Below are 17032 nucleotides of genomic sequence, written 5' to 3'. Positions count from 1 at the left end.
GTGATTTAGAGTACTTTTTCATGTAACTACAGATAGATTTGATTTCTTTGTCTGAAAACTGCCTGTTCATATTCGTTGGCATTTATCAGTTGGGGAATGATTTGTATGGCTGGCAACTCTTTAACCAAGCCAACCTATAGTCTACTGTGGAACTACTTTAAATATGTCTTAGTCTTCCTGCATTAACATTTTAGTTGGAAATTTTGGGAGGGGGGAGGTATAGAAGAGAAGGAACTTTTTAAAAATAATACACCACCGTAATCCATAACTTTTCTCCTTGGAAAAATAGATCCTGAGATCTTGGATTTGCTGTTAATTTGTGGGAACTGACAAGCTTGTCAGTTTATAAAAATGCATCTACCATTTGATCCAGAAATAACAGCACTAGTTCTGTATCCCAAAGAGGTCATAAAAAAGGGAAAAGCAAACACATGTACAAAAATATTTATGGCAGCTCTTTTTGTGGTGGCAAAGAATTGGAAATTGAGGGAATGCCCATCATTTGGGGAATGGCTGAACAAGTTATAGTATATGAATGAAATGGATTACTATTGTTTTATAAGAAGTGATGGGCAGGCAGATTTCAGAAGAACCTGGACTTACATGAACTGATGCTGAGTGAAGTGAACAGAACCAGGTGAACATTGTACACAGTAATGGCGACAAGGTGTAATGACCAGCTCTAGCTCTTCTCAGTAATACAATTATCTAAGACAATTCCAAAAGACTCATGATGGAGAATGCTATCCATATCCAGAGAAAGACCTATAGAGTCTGAATGCAGATCAAAGCATACTACTTTCTCCCTTTCTTTTTTCTTTCTTATGGTTTTTCCCTTTTGTTCTAATTCTTCTTTCACAACACGACTAGTGTGGAAATATGCTTAATATGATTGTACATATATAGCCTATATCAGATTGCATGGGAAGGAAAAGGAGGGGAAAAAAATTTGGAACTCAAAATATTGTGAAAGTAAATGTTGAAAATATCTTTACATGTAATTGGAAAAATAAAATACTGTTAAGTGGGAAAAAATAAAAATATCTCAGTTTATCAGTTTAAAAAATTGGTATAATCCTATCAACTTTCTTCATAGGACATTGAAATATTTATGAACTGAAAACATTTTAACCCTGTGAAAAGCAAGAAGAGTGCATTTAGTTCATATTATATGAAATTCATCAAAAGAATGCTCTCTGGAAACAATACTCACTTCTTATTTTTGTTGTATATTTATTATTGTTTATTGTTGTATGTTATTCTAATAAAAATTTGCACAGATAAGAAAGTACACATATGGCTTAGTACTTACTGATGTTTTTCTCTCATCTTTTTAAAAATGTTTTTCCTAAGCATTTAGTATCCTCTCTTCTTTCAAGATATTGAAGAATTGAGAATTGATTCTCTTAATACCCTTAAAATCGTGTCAACTTCAGCGCAGACTTCCTCTGTATATATTTGATCTTATCCATTTACCATTCCCATCTTATTATTAGTACCATTTCTATTTCCTTATGCCACACACATGGGGTTATGATGGTAGAGAACAAATGTGGTGGCTCCATTATCTTTGATGGTGGAAAAAAGTTTAGTATACAAATCTTTTCCATTGTTTATTTGTCATCTTCCTTTTCATTTTATCCTTAAATAACTTCAGGATTACCTGGCTTAATAGGGTTACTCATTAATCTTTCTGTACATTTATTTTTTCCATCTATTGTTTCTCATAGTTTTATGAGGCAATGCTGATTATAATCTTCTACATTCATTATCTTTAAGACTTTACAAATAAGTTATATTTTAAACCAGTGTTTGGTTACTCTATATCTTGATCAAGCATCTACTTGCTCAGGCAGTTTTTAGGCCTTGCAAGTGATTTATTTACATATGTAAAGTTTCCTTATAAAATGGAGATAGTCTATATTGAGATCTGTTCTTAAATTAGTTTCTCATTTTTCTGTGTCAACATTGTTTAATTATATCAGGTTGAAGGTCTCTTAATTGCATGCTGTATCTTCTCAATTGTATTCTTTTCTCTAGAGTGATATTAATTTGAATCTTTGCTCTAAGTCAAAGATCTGATTGTATAAAGATAACTAATTCAGATAAGTGATGACATTTCTTGTCTATTAGAATAAAATAAATTTAGTTTTGATATAATGTTATTCAGTGTTTCTTATGACCTCTCTCTTCATAGGCATGAGGCTTCTCTATAGTCTACAAGCATTTAACCTTTCCCTTTTCTTACTCTTAAGTCAGATTTTCCAATATTTTTGTTCTTCTCACTTTTGCACCGTCACTGAGTATTAACGTATATGTTCATTTAATTTGGAAGAATTATGAAATTCTTCATAGAATCTCCCAACTTCTTCCCAACTGCTACAATAGCTGTTCAATTATCTTCAAGATTGGGGGGAGGGGTATTTTTTCAAATGCTCATCATAAATACTATATAAACCAGTACCCCCTTGAAGTGGTTGTTTCTTCTTGCCTTTGAACGCACAGTAATACAAACTCCTTTATTTTCTCCTCTAAGGAAAATTTGTGAGTCATCCTTCTATGTAACTGCAACTTCTTTATGTCTTCTGGTTTCACATATAAAGTGGATGTCAAGATTGATACAATTTCATTCTTCCAGTAGAATATGCACTCACTGGCCAATTGGGTAAGGATTTCACATTTAGAGTACCAATACTCAAACTGATCTTTAAAGAAGCTTTAGAATCTTTAAAGATCTTTAAAGAAACTGGGTAATTCTTAGAGCCCCATTCCCACTTTCCTGCCACTGTCACACTAACTATAGTGGTAGAAAGGGTCCATACAGGACTGAGAGTCATTTTGTATTTCTCTTTGATTCATAAATTACTTTAGTTGAAAATTTACCACCAATGGAACAGTCTATGGATGGTGGGCCTTTTTGTACTTAATTTTTTTTTCAGAAAGCAGACAACGTGTTGCCAATATACTTGACGTTTTTCTAGCCTGAAGGAACCTATCAGAGCTTATGCTTCACTGACATAAGTTGTGAAAGCCAGGGTCACCTCCATATCAAAAGAGGCACAACAGAAGGACTTTGTACAGGGAACATTTGTTAAACAGGAAAAAAAATAGTGCTTCTATAAGAAAAAGTTGAAATTGAGATGTTAGCTACAAGAACCTTCCTTAGGATTCAGGTGGCTGCTGCCAAAAGACCAACTCTTTTGTTTTCTTTCAGGTGTAGTCCCCATGATTTCAGGTGTAGTTAAGCCTAAACCAGCCTAAGAAAATGTAAATGTATCATGATTTTTAAAAACACCAGAAAAGCTAAAGTCATTGATCAACCAACCCCTGGATAAATGACTGAGAGAGTTTCAGTTTAGGTCTAACATATACAGGAAAGAGTACCCATTGGATCAAAATTTTAATCTTCTTATTTTTCACTTACATAAGTTTATAGTTTGCATTTCATGTGAAGAATGGGTACTATTGATAAAATTCTGGTCCCAGTTATCATTTCTTTTTTCCCCTTTATTTGGTATTTTAATTTTCACCAATTATATGTAAACATAATTTTCAACATTCATTTTTAAAATTTTTGAGTTCAAAATTCTCTTTCTTCCTCCCAACCCCCATTGAGAAAATAAGCAATTTGATATAGGTTATACATATGTAGAAATGCAAAAATATTTCCATATTAGTCATGTTGTTAAAAAAAAATAACATGGACAAAAAAACAGCCCAAGAAAAATGAAGCAAAAAAAAGTATGCTTGTTCAGTTCTTTCTCTGGGAATGGATATAATTTTTCATCATAAGTCCTTCAGAGTTGTCTTAGATCATTATATTGCTGAGAATAGCTAAGTCATTCACAGCTGATCATTTTACAATATTGCTGTTACTGTGTATAACATTCTTCTGGCTCTGTTCACTTCACTCAGCATCAATTCATGTAAATCTTTCCAGGTTTTTCTGAAAGCATTCTGTTATCATTTCTTATAGCCCAATAGTATTCCATCACAATCATATATCACAACTTATTCAGCCATTCCCCATAGAGGGGCATACCATCAATTTCCAACCCAGTTAGCATTTCTAACTACATATATTAAGCAAATTAATCAACCCCAAAGACTGAAACAATTTGAGTTGTCTCAAAAAAAAAAAAAAAAGGTCTTTTATTCAAAACTTCCCTCTTTCCTTTTTTTCCTTGAAAAAATTACTGTTCACAGTTCTTTTGCAGTCTGTTGCTTTGTCAGCATTTCAGTGCCAAATGTTACAGTTTGTATGCATCAAGAAGAAAGTGAGAGACCAGCTGGCTGGGTATCTTTACTTTGGCAAAGGAAGCCGCATGATATTGTGGGAAAAGCACTGAATTTAGAGTTAGAAGACCTAGTTTGAAATCCCAGCCTCTCCTCTCCTACTTACAGGTGTGACCTTAAGAAAATTGATTTAGCTCTCTGGACCTCAGGTACCTCATCTATAAAATGAGGGATTTGGACTAAAGTTCCTTAAAGAACCATAATTTAGTTCTTAGCTTTACAAGCTTATGAACTTTTTACCCAGAGGTGATCAAGATATGAGGGAATCAGTTTACCCTACTCAAGTTAACAAGAAAGTGATACATAAACCAGAATAACAATTTATTTATTGACACTGAGAAATAAGACTTCCAAATGGATTTAAGTGGTTGTATCACCTGTTTACAGAAGAAGGAATTAAGTCAATTTGGGAAATAAAATTAGTATCGAATGGTAATTTGGTTAGCATGAGGACAGAGCAAAAGAAGTGGATCACCTTAAGAGGCAGTCAATCAATCAATCAAAAACTTTGATAAGCATTTAAGTAGTAGAGTCAATAAAGCAACAGGCCTGGAGTCAGGAAGACTCATTTTCATGAATTCAGATCTGGCTTCTCTTACACATAGTAGCTGTGTGACCCTGGGCAAGTCACTTAACCCACTTGCCTCAGTTTCCTCATCTGTAAAATGAGCTGGAGAAGTAAATGGCAAACACTCCAGTAATTTTGCCAGGAAAACTCCAAATGGGGTCACAAAGAGTCCATCACAACTGAAAAATGACAAACGACAGCATGTGCCAGGAACTGTGTTAGGCATTGGGGATACAAAGACAAATGAAAAATAGTTCCTACCCCCTCAAGGAGCTCACATTCTCATGGAGAAGACAACATACACATATATAGCTGTATACAAAATGTGTGCAAGGTAAACTTGGAAAGGAAAACACTAACATGTCTGGGAACCAGGAAAGAGATACTTGAGCTGAGCCTTGAAGGAAAACCAGAATTTCATAGAGGCAGAGAGGTGAGGACAGCATTCCAGTCATGGGGTATAACCAATACAAAGGCAAGGAGATGAGAGATGGAGTGACATGTAAGGAGCAGCAAAAAGGCCAGTATGACTAGACTGTAGAGTGTATTGAGGGAGTGCTATGTAATAGGATGACAATCAGGCTATGATAATCTGTAGAACCCTTCCTTAATAGAGTGACATACCTTTTCTCTAGAATACTAGATTACAGATTTTGAGAGCTGGAATGATCCTTGATCATCTACAGCTCCTTTATTTTACAGAAAGGGAAACTGAGGTCCAAAGAAATTTGAGTGACTTGTCTAATGCAGAGTGGGTCACTCATGTGAACTCAAGCTCAAATCCTAGCTTTGTCACTTACTGTTTGATGTTGGGTAAATCATGTAATCTCTCTGGACCTCAGTTTCTTATTTCATCAAATGAGAGAGGTTTTAATATTTCTAAATCTATGGTCCCCTGAACGGCACTAGATAACACTAAACAGTTCTTACTATTGGGTACTTCACTTTCTAGACTCCATGCAGACACCCTCCACACATGGACTACTATTATGACGTTTCCATTTTATATGTATTTTACTTTAGCTTCTTCTAGTTCTTTTTCACAACTCTGAGGTTTCACCTCAGATGGGATGGGAATAGTTAGTGTTGGAGGGGATTAGGAAAGGACAGGAACACTAATATATGTTACATCATTTCCTCTGATAAAATTGTTTCATTTTCTGATGCTGAACCATTTGACAGTGCCAGAGACTTGGGTGGCAAGACCTTTCTCTTCTAGATCTTCAACAGATGTGGCTGTAGTGCCTGTGGGGTCAGATACCAGACTACATCTCTCTTTGTAGGGAGGTTGCTTCCCAGGATGATGGCTGAGATCACTGGACTGGAAAGGTTGTTATTTCCAAAACTCGTGAACTCAGGATCCTGGGCTGTCTCCATTAGGGTCTGAGGAAAGATGGTGACCAAGGTGATAGTAGTATTGTGACTTTTCTGGCACATGCTGACTCCTATCTCTCCCTCAGGGTGCTTTGCTTCTTTAGCTAAGCTAGCTTGCCTGCCTGTTGGGGGGTGGGGGGTTACTTGGCAGTTGGTGGGTATGGTTGGCTTATTCTCCACAGAAACTGCTTGTCCAGATGATGGTACAGATATGGAAGAGAGTATGCTACTATTCCCAGAGTTCTTGTGCCTATCTGTTAGTAGCAGTTGGTCCCCAGCTGTTGCTGGTAATAGGAGGAAAGTGGGCCCTGTCTCTACAATGTTTGCTTCCCTTAATGATTTTTGGATGATGGGGAAAGGAGAATGGAACCAGGGCTGGTGATTTTTGAGACATTGCTATCTCCAAAGCTCTTGGGGTCAGGGTCTTATTGTGTTTTTGTCAAGTTCTGAGGGGACGTGGTGGTCAAGGACAGTAGTGAGTGGTTTAATTGAGTAGCACATGCTGCCTCCTATCTTTCCCTCAGAGTGCCTTGCTTCCTTAGCTAAGCTGGTTTGCCACTACCCTTGGAGTAGAAGTAGACTGGCAGTTGGCAGTTGGTAGACTGTTTTCTTTTTCATAGAAAAACTGTTTGCCTAGCTGATGGCTGTGGGGGCTGGGCTGGAAGCAGGACCAGTGGTTTTTGATTTTCTATACATTCTTATGACCTTCAGTTCCAGAGCATGATATTGTCTAAATTCCTATCCAGATACTTAGGTTCATTCTTTGGATCCTGTATTCTCCTGCACCTTGTTTATAATGAATACCTCAGAAAGCAGATGTGGGTGGTGGAGTGGAGACAAGCATTCATTAAATACCTACTGTGTGCCAGTTCACTGCCCTAAGGACTTTAGAAATATTAGCTCATTTGATTCTCAAAAGTGTAACTACTTACAAAAATAGAGCTCGTATCCTCAGACCCATCATGAAAACAAAATTTATATTTGCCAACTTCTTTTCATTATTAAGAATCAAGTCACTTTCTAGAATCAGCCCATGGTTATATTTTTTCACATTTTCTTATTCTTCATACAATTCCATTAATTCTTCATAAAAATCTTAAAGTTCAAAGAACATCAGATGTCATCTAATCCAGCCTCAGACCCAAAACACTAATTCCTTTCATATTAACCCCGAGAGGTAGCCTCCTTTTCAACGGAGATAATATCTAGGTAACCAATTCCATTGTTGGGGATCCCAGCTTGTTAGAAAAAAAAAGGTTTAGGGTTTGTTTGTTTTTCTCATATTAAACTAAAATCTGATTTCTTGTAGCTTTCACAGTTGGTTACTAATTCTGTCTTCTGGAGCACTACTGAACAAGATAATTTCTTCATATTTTTTTAAGACAACTAGCTAAAATGTTCCACCTTTTTTGCTATTCCTATCTAAATGTTACTGGTTTCTCCAGCATTTTCAAATGAGATGATGTTCAGATTCCTCACATTCATATGAACCCTTCTCTGGACATATTAGTCTGTCAATTCTCACTTAAAATAAATCATTTCTAAAATATACAGAGAATTGAGTCAAATGTATAAGAATGCAAGTCATTCCCCAATTGATAAATGGTCAAAGGATATGAATAGGCAGTTTTCAGAGGAAGAAATTAAAACTATCTATAGTCATATGAAAAAATGCTCTAAATCACTATTGATTAGAGAGATGCAAATCAAAACAACTCTGAGATACCACATCAGTTTGGCTAACATGACAGAACAGGGAGATAATAAATGTTGGAGAAGATGTGGAAGAGTTGGAACACTAATTCATTGTTGGTGGAGCTGTGAGCTGATCTAATCATTCTGAAGAGCAATTTGGAACTATGCCAAAAGAGCTACAAAAATGTGCATACCCTTTGACCCAGAAATATTGTTTCTAGGATTATATCCCCAAGAGATCATAAAAATGGGAAAGGGTCCCACATGTACAAAAATATTTATAGCAGCACTCTTTGTGGTGGCCAAAAATTGGAAATCAAGGGGATGGCCATCAGCTGGGGAATGGCTGAATAAATTGTAGTATATGAATGTTAATGGAATACTATTGTGCTATAAGAAATGATGAACAGGAAGGCTTCAGAGAGGCCTGGAAAGACTTATAGGAACTGAAGCTGAGTGAAAGGAGCAGAACCAGGAGAACTTTGTACACAGCAACAACCACAGTGTGTGAGAAATTTTTCTGGTAAACTTACAACTTCATTGCAATGCAAGAGCTTAAAAAATTCCCAATGGTCTCCTAAGGCAAAATGCCTTCCATGTCCAGAGAAAGAACTATGGAATTCGATAACAGAATGCAGCAGATCATTTTCTTTTGTATTACGTTGTGGTTTGTTTTATGATTTCTCCCATTCATTTTAATTCTTCTATGCAACATGACTAAGGTGAAAATGTATTTAATAGGAATGTATGTGTAGAGCTTATATAAAATTGTATGCCGTCTTAGGAAGGGAGGGGGGAGGGAGAGGGGAGAGAGGAGGGAAAGGGGAAGGGAGGGGAAAAATTCTAAGTTATATGGAAGTGATTGTAGAACACCGAAAACAAATAAAATTTTAAAAAAATATGCAGAATTTAACACAGTAAGTGGCAACACTCCTTGTCATTCTTGAGAAGATAATCTAGAGCTTTATTTCCTAAACAAAATACTATAAGATTTATTAAACATGAAAAGAGTATTGACCTGAGAATCAGAAGATCTGGGTTCTAATCTCTGTTTTGTCAGTAACTATAATGGCAAGCAAAGTAGGATCTTTTGTTGTTTTTGTTTTAGACAATCAAGTACCTCTGATTGAATCTTGCTTTTGATTAATCAAGAGTCTTTTACAAGAAACAGAGTGTGTGTGTGTGTGTGTCTGTGTGTGTCTGTGTCTGTGTATATATAGTAGAGAGAGTTTTAACCAATCAGACATGTTCAAGTGGGCTCTAACCAATCAGATGATGACTAGAATTCTATATAAAGAGAGCCAGAGCTGAGAGAAGCAGATGTGAAGAGAGCCAGCTTTGAGAAGAAGAGAGCTGAGAGGAAGAATTCTGAGAGCTGGGAGGAAGCCCTGTCTGTTGATCTGTGTTGATTTCTCAGACAGAAGTCCTGTCTGTGGATCTTTATGAATGAATTGAGATAATGGTGTTGGCAGTGTGTTAATATTGTTGTTGCCCTGCTGAACTTTGTTTTCTCAGAAACAGAAGCTACAGAGTTGAGCAGCCCCCATGAGCTGAGACATGGAGCAGGAGCAGCTGACTACATGTGAATCCAGGCAGGATTCAGGAGTGGTAAGCCCACAGAGAGAGAGCCATGAGATTTGGAAGTCCACTCTGATTTAGGATGAAAGGGGACTTTACTTGGACACTTGATATTAGGAAGATTGTTCTTACAGTTTCCTAGGGGTGGATGATGCGGTACTTTGAAAAAGAATTTTACTAGATATTTGATATTGCTTGAATGATATGTTTTACATTGCTATTGTTATGAGATATGTACTGATTGAATGATGTTAGTTTTATTTAAGGACGTTGCTATGAATGTCATGCTTTACTTTCTTGAACAATGCTTAGTTTGTGGTTGAATAAATAGCAAGTTCATTATACTATGCGATTAGACCCTTGAAATCTTTCACAGCAGCAATTCTCAGGTGTACCGCCTGTGATTGGCTTTACATTAACTTACTATGACAAAGTGAGAAGAGACAAACAAAAAGGGAGAGGAAGAGATCTAAAGTGGGGAGAAAATGAATTGTAGTTGGTATGACATTATTTGTCAGTTAAAATGTGAAAATGACTGTATTATAAAGGCTTGAAAAAAAACCCAGAAATTTTGCCCTAAAATAGTCGAGGCAGAATGAGAACAGGGCATGTGGTTCCAGGACATGCTAATGGAAAGAAAGGGCAACTAGCTGGTGCAATGCTGAGTCTGGAGTCAAGAAGACTCTTCTTTGTGAGTTCAAATCTAGCCTCAGACACTTATTAGGTATATGACCCTTAGCAAGTTACTTAACTCCGTTTGACTCCAGTTTCCTCATCTGTAAAATGAATTGAAGAAGAAAATGGCAAACTATTCCAATATCTTTGCCAGGAAAACCCAGTCAAAGAGTTATGACTGACTGTAATGTCTGAACAACAGCAACAATGGAAGGAAAGGAAAATCTAAAACCAAACTTTGCTAATCATTACTTTGCAGATGGTTGATTCTGATGTTCTCATCTGGAGAGGACTGACACGTTTGGTCCCTTATTTTTAGGAGAATGACTTTTAAAGTGCCTTTATTTAGTGAATAAGTAAAGCCAAATCACAATATCATTCATTTACAATTGTAAGAGACCTTAGAGGTCATCTATTCCATTCCCCCTCATTATATAGATGAGGAAACTGAGGCCAGGAGAGGATAGATGATACTCAAGGAATATAACAGATAGCAGAAGAGACAAGATTTGAATCCAAGTCCTCAGACACCAAATCTAAGGCTTTTTCCCCTGCATCATGCTGGGAGTTATAAGAATATATTCTGCAAGACAAACTAATAAAAATATGAACCATTCCCCAAATGATAAATGGTCAAAGGATATGAATGGGGTTTTCAGAGGAAGAAATCAAAACTATCAACAGTCCTATTAAAAATGTTCTAAATCATTAATAGAGAAATGGAAATTAAAACAACTCTGAGGTACCACCTCACGCCCATCAGATTGGTTAAGATGTCAAAAAGGAAAATTACAAATGTCAAAGGGGATTTGGGAAAATAGGTACAGTGATGCACTGCTGGTAGAGCTGGAAACTAGTCCAACCATTCTGGAGAGATATTTGGAACTATGCCGAAAGGGTTATAAAATTGTGCATACCCTTTGACCCAGAAATACCTCTATTAGGTCTGTATCCCAAGAAGATCAAAGAAAAGGGAAAAAGACTCATATATACAAAAATATTTATGGCAGTTCTTTTTGTGGTGGCAAAAATTTGGAAAATGAGGGGATACCCCTCAATTCGAGAATGACTGAACAAGTTATGATATATGAATGTGATGGAATACTTTTGTACTGAAAAGAAATGATGACAGATAATTTCAGAAAAAACTAGGAAAACTTATCTGAATTGATGAAAAGTGAAGTGAACAGAAGCAGGAGAATAATCTATGAAGCAATCACAATAGTGTAAAGCTAACCGACTACTGATAACTGATCAATACAGTAATTCAGTACAGCTTCAAAGGACTCATGATGTAAAATGTTAGCCACCTCTAGAAGGAAAACTTATGGTCTCAGAGTGTAGATTGAAGCATATTTGTATTTCCTTTTTTTATTTTCCTTGCTTTTTTATCATGGCTAATGCAGAAATATATTTTACATGACTTCATATATAATGAGTATCATATTTCTTGACTTCTCAATGAGTAGTAGAGTGGGAGAGGGGGAGGGAGAGAACTTGGAACTGAAAATAAAAATTTTTAAAGATCAACTATTTTAAAAAAAGAATGTATTCTCCTTTAGTTATAAGACAATATTAAGTCTGTAAAATGAAAGCAGTAGGAAGAATGGAGATTTTTAGAGTCTGAAAATGTCTTACAAGTGTCCAGTCCAACTCCATCATCTAAAGATATAGGAACTGTGAAACAACTTGCCCAAGGTCACCTGGCTAGTTTGTGACAGAATCAAGGCTGGAACTTGGGCTTCCTGACTCCTGCCTCAGTGCTCATTCAATTCTATATTCCAAGGCTTCTGAACATATGAAGCAGAGTGGATAGATTGCTTCTTGGGATCCAGCTTCTGATATTTATAAGACTGTGTGCCTTTAGGGAAGCCAGCAAGTGACTTAATCTTTCTAAGCCTCAATTTGCTCATCCATGAAATGAATATATTGCACTAGGTATCTTCCAGCTTCCCTTCCACCTCTATATCTCTGATCCTATGAAGGTCTTTAGTTTGAAGTGTTATTTTGGGGTTGGAACTCCCCCTTATCACTTACAAGTAATCTCTTGAGCACATAAGAAACATTCAATAAATACTTGCTGATGGATTGATTCTAACCATCTGTTGTAGAGAGGATTCTATTACAGGCTGATTTCCTAACTGGGAAGATATTATCATCCTCATTTCACCAGCAAGAAGCACTGTCAACTGTCTTACATAATAGATGAGCATAGGGTTATGTCTAAATGAGGAAATAACAATATTAAAGCTTTCTAAGTGCACAGATAAAGTTTCCCCTATATTGGAACATCCTGCTCAGAAGTCCACATTGCCAGAAGCCTTTTCCTTTGTCCCTGAAATATTATTTAAAAAGAATAGATTAGAATTATTTTTTAGAAATGAAAAGATGTGTGCATTTCACTTTCATGTTGTTGAGAGCTTTCAACATATGCTCATCTTCATCTGTAAAATTGAAAGCAATTGATCCATAGTAGTAAAGTAAAAGGAGGGGCTTAGCTGATAGGATGTGGAAGTCAGGAAGTCCTGGAGTCAGGAAGTCTCATTTTCATGAGCTCAAATATGGTCTCAGAAACTTACTAGCTGTGTGACCTTAGGCAAGTCATTTAACTCTGTTTGTCTCAGTTCCTCATCTATAAAATGAGCTGGAGAAGGAAATGGCAAAACTCCAGTATCTCTGTCAAGAGGAACCCAAATAGAGTCACAAAGAGTCAGACATGACTGAAATAACTAAACAAAAGCAAAGTAAAGACTTTAAGCTGTTGTGATACAGTGTATGGGGAGCTAAAACACCTGAGTTTCTTATCCTGGCTCTACTACTAATTAACTGCGTAACCTTGGACAAGTCACTTCACCATTTTGGGCTTCTGTTTCCTCACCTAGAAATATGACAGTTATCTCTAAGGTCCCTTCGAAGACTCATGTTCCAGGATTCTACGTTATTTTTTCAGTTGTGAGGCTTTATTTGTGCCAAACCATCTTAAATTCTTATATTCCCCCTTGAGACCAAGGGGATGTGCAATGGATCTTACAGAGAGGGATAAATGTTAACCCAGTGTCTATGAAACAGCTTTGTCCTCTGAAGAAAATCAGCATCAGAGTCTGACCAATTGCACTATATGGCCTAGTCTAATCTGAAAATAAATTCCAGTTTGTATGGAATTTTATTCATATTTCCTAGTGTTTTGAAGGCTGCATTTTCTGAAAGTAGATCAAAAGTATTTTCAGAGACACTGATGCATGAACTACTAAAAAAAAAAAAACACACAAAAACAACCCATACTCCCCCATATTTGCAAGGATTAAAGACAAGAGAAGTGAACTTTGGTCTCTATTTGAGTGCAGTATTCTGAGCTAGCTCTTTGAAATGGTAGGTGACACTGAAAAATATCTTCAGTCATTCAACAAACATTTATCCAGTACCTCCTTTGTGCATATTTGTCCTGTGTTGAGTGTTACACATAGAGAAACAGGATAGTGGGGGAAAAGAGTATTATTCACTCTGGAGTAACTGGGCCTGAGTGTGAATCATAATTCTGCCATTTGCTACCAGTGTGACACCAGGGAATTTACTCACCTCTGAGCTTCAATTTCTTGATCTGCAAAATAAAGATGTTTAGATGTCAGCTTCTCTGGGCTTCAGTTTTCTCATCTTAAATGAAGGGGGCAGACTAACCTCTAACATCCCTTCCATCTCTACATCTTTGATCCTACAATAATAATGACCACCTCCAAACTCTATGGTTCCTAATTAGAAGTAATACTGTATATGAAAATAGCAATTATGTCCATAGTGCCAGAAAATTTCCCTTTTAAAAAGGAGGGAGAAAGAAAACCAAGATGACTACCCTCAAACTAGTTTGCTTTTATTTGTAGAGAATATAGGTTTTGGAAACCTTGAAGTACCCTCAGGTAAATTATTTCAATACTAATGCTTATTACCACTGAAAAACAGTTGTAATCATAACAAGGATATGGTCCCATGAATACTTTGAATGTTAAATGTTGCCTCCCTACTGACTGAGCAAACGGATAAATTCTTCTGAACCTTGGTTTTTGTCCATATGTCAATCTGAGATTTCAGCCTTGACTTAACCAGTGGTAAGGAGTCTGCTAATCAAAATGAAAGGTTTTTTAAAATCCCTCTTTATTGCACTTGCCTAGTTATTGATCATTTTATGATGGACAGAGCTGATGGAGTTCAGAGGATCATAGATTTCAGAACCAGAAGAGACCCAAGAGACCACCTTGTTCAAGGATTCTTAACCTGGGATCTATAAATTCATTTATTACTTAATGATTTGATAACTGTTTCAATATAATTGCTTTCCTTTGTAATGCTATGTATCTTATTTTGTAAATTTAAAACCATTATCCTGAGGAGTCCATAGATTTTACCAGACTGCCAGAGGGGTCCACTACATATAAAGTCTTAAAAAACCCTGCTTTAGTTCATTTTACAGAAGAAGAAACGGGGGAAATCTAGAAAGTTAAAAAGGACTTGCTGAAGGTAACACAGTAAAAAAAAAAAAATGTATCTGAACCCAGGTTCGGATTCAACCAAATTCTCTGATATCAAATATGGTGCTTAGATTTGTTGTGATTATTTTTGGCCTCTTGGGACACAAAAGGTAATGAATTTAACTATAAATTAGCTGTTTAATAGCTACCACTGCTGAATAAGCAGAAAACAGGATGTGGGGTTGGAGGGGGGGGAGTGCCATGTGACCATAGCTAAGTAAGCACCGGAGTATATAGTTATAATTTAACTAGTGGCTCTCATTTGTGATGACAACATTCTCCACAGAAAGGGAATGTTTGTTCAACACCATTATCTATTTTTTCCCCAGAGGGATTTTGAAGTACCTTGCAATTGGGAATTTGCATCCATTATGACAATGCAGCCATGTTTCACGGTGACAATCTTCACGTAAAGAGTAAATTGTATCCAGATGTGGACATCTAGTGATATTATTACAGTATTCCATTTAACCACAATGAGATTAAGTTGCCTCAGGTCACACAGAGAAGTATAGGACCGGGATTGGAATTCTGAGTACAAGATTTCTAGTCTTAACCTAGAGATGGATTCCTGGTTTAGATCTGAAACTTCGGGATAATTCCCTAAAGCACCCCCCCACCGCCACCCCATCGTTTTTAGATCAAGCTACAGCTCTCCAGACATGGTTCTTTTGTTTCTATAGTATCCTCAATATTCTTGCTTCCTCTTAACTTTCTCCTGTCCTGCTCCAGACCCTGTGACTCCCCCACCCCCACCTCAGTGACTCTAGTTTCTATTTCCTCATCTTTGTGCAGTCAGTCACATCTGCTCCTGCCTCCCGTAGGAGCCCTAGTGAAGTCTTAGCCCCCCCCCCCCCCGCACCTGCTTTTAGAAACAAGCTTGTTCCCCTGAGTGACATTACCTTTTTGCTTCTTGGTTAAGGAGCTTGCCCTTGGCAGTGTGTGAGTGAATTAGGTGTTCTTGGCTCTGACTTCCAGAATGATCGATCTCTGTGACTTAGCTACATTGTGAAAAAGTGATTTTATTTGCTCATGGTATAGGCTGCACTACTCCCCTCCCCCACTGCTTCTGGCAGGAAATATTTACCATTGAGGTCATACGCTAGCCGTTACTAGCTTTTTTTGTTCTTGTTTTTTCTTGGAAACCAAGAAGAGATGAACCAAGCAACTCCAACAACCAGAGCAGAATTTGGAAACCAAGGGAACATATACACCCAGTTGAATATCAGAAGAGAATTCTAAAGGCATCTCAGTTTCAGAAAAAGAAATAGGCCTAGTTTAAAAGCATCTAAAAACACACCCAGCAAGCTGTCCATCAGTCTCAAAGACAGTGAAAGAAAGCAATCAAAATTTCCAGATTGCTCAGATTTTCCAGATCTTTTCAAGGATTAACTTTAAATCTGCCGTGCCCACAGATGACTTCTGAAGAGCAAAGCATGGGTGGCAACCTACCATGAAAGGAGAAGTCTCAAAACGTGACAAATGCAAGAGCAAGAAAAATAGAAAATCTTTGTTATAAGAAAGGGTTGGATTTCTGGGGTGGGGTTGGGGAGTGGAGTGCATATATCCAGAAATTAAACTAAAAGGCATCAGAAACAAAAAGGAAAATCAAAATGGAAACTCAAAATATCTCTGTTGGTATAAATATTCAAATAGTCCCAGAAAACATTCAAAGCTGAGCTCATTTGTATGAAAGTTTTCTTGAGTCTCCCACATCTGTAGTGATCTCTCTTCCCCAGCCAAAACAAATTAACTTCTGTTTCCTTTATATATACTTATATTTGTACAAGTCCTTTCCCTGATAGAGTATAAGTTCTTTAAGGGAAAGAAATGTTTGTTTCACATTTGTCTTTGGTTTTGACACTTTGGTTTGGTATCTGCTTTAATATTACTACAGGTAGGTAATCTGCTACAGGTAGCAGGGCACAATTTGGAACTTGGAGTCAAAAGATCTGGGTTTATATCCTGGTTCTGATACTTCCTAGTACTGGGAGTAGAGAAGGCAAGTTATAGATCTAGAATTGGAGGGAACCTCAGAGGCCATTTAATTACAGATGTGGAAACTGAGGCCCAAGTAGTCTAAGTTACTTAAGTAAGTTAAATCAGAGGTAGAATTTGAACTCATTCTCTGACTATGGAACATGTCCTCTTTCCTCCTCATCACACATAAACTCTCATAGTCTCTGTTTCTAGTATGTATAAAATGGAATCCTCACTCTGCTTCACAATGGTGTTGTGAGGAAAATGCTGCATAAACTTTAACAGAGCAGAGAAATGTGAATTTTTATTAAAATGATCAATTTATAGCAGTATTTTGCTATAGAAA

The 17032-nt window shown here is 36.8% G+C and overlaps 1 protein-coding gene and 1 long non-coding RNA gene across 2 annotated transcripts in view; one reads left to right on the top strand and one right to left on the bottom strand.

Annotated features, from left to right (window-relative positions):
• Window positions 1-13779, bottom strand: part of SLC16A10 (solute carrier family 16 member 10) — a 152601-nt gene extending 138822 nt beyond the window's left edge. Inside the window, exon 1 of the mRNA XM_072643062.1 lies at window positions 13763-13779. The gene's annotated coding sequence lies outside the window, so the exon portion shown is untranslated. The remainder of the gene's footprint in view (window positions 1-13762) is intronic.
• Window positions 2368-16422, top strand: LOC140526664 (uncharacterized). The gene is made up of 3 exons (XR_011974467.1): window positions 2368-2665; window positions 9449-9541; window positions 15860-16422. It is a non-coding gene; the product is annotated as an uncharacterized lncRNA (long non-coding RNA).
• Window positions 16423-17032: the final 610 nt, after the last annotated feature.

Source organism: Notamacropus eugenii, chromosome 2 (assembly GCF_028372415.1).
Source record: "Notamacropus eugenii isolate mMacEug1 chromosome 2, mMacEug1.pri_v2, whole genome shotgun sequence".
Taxonomy (NCBI): Eukaryota; Metazoa; Chordata; class Mammalia; order Diprotodontia; family Macropodidae; genus Notamacropus; species Notamacropus eugenii.
Note: the sequence above shows the minus strand (reverse complement) of the source record. Positions and strands in the feature narration are given on the sequence as shown.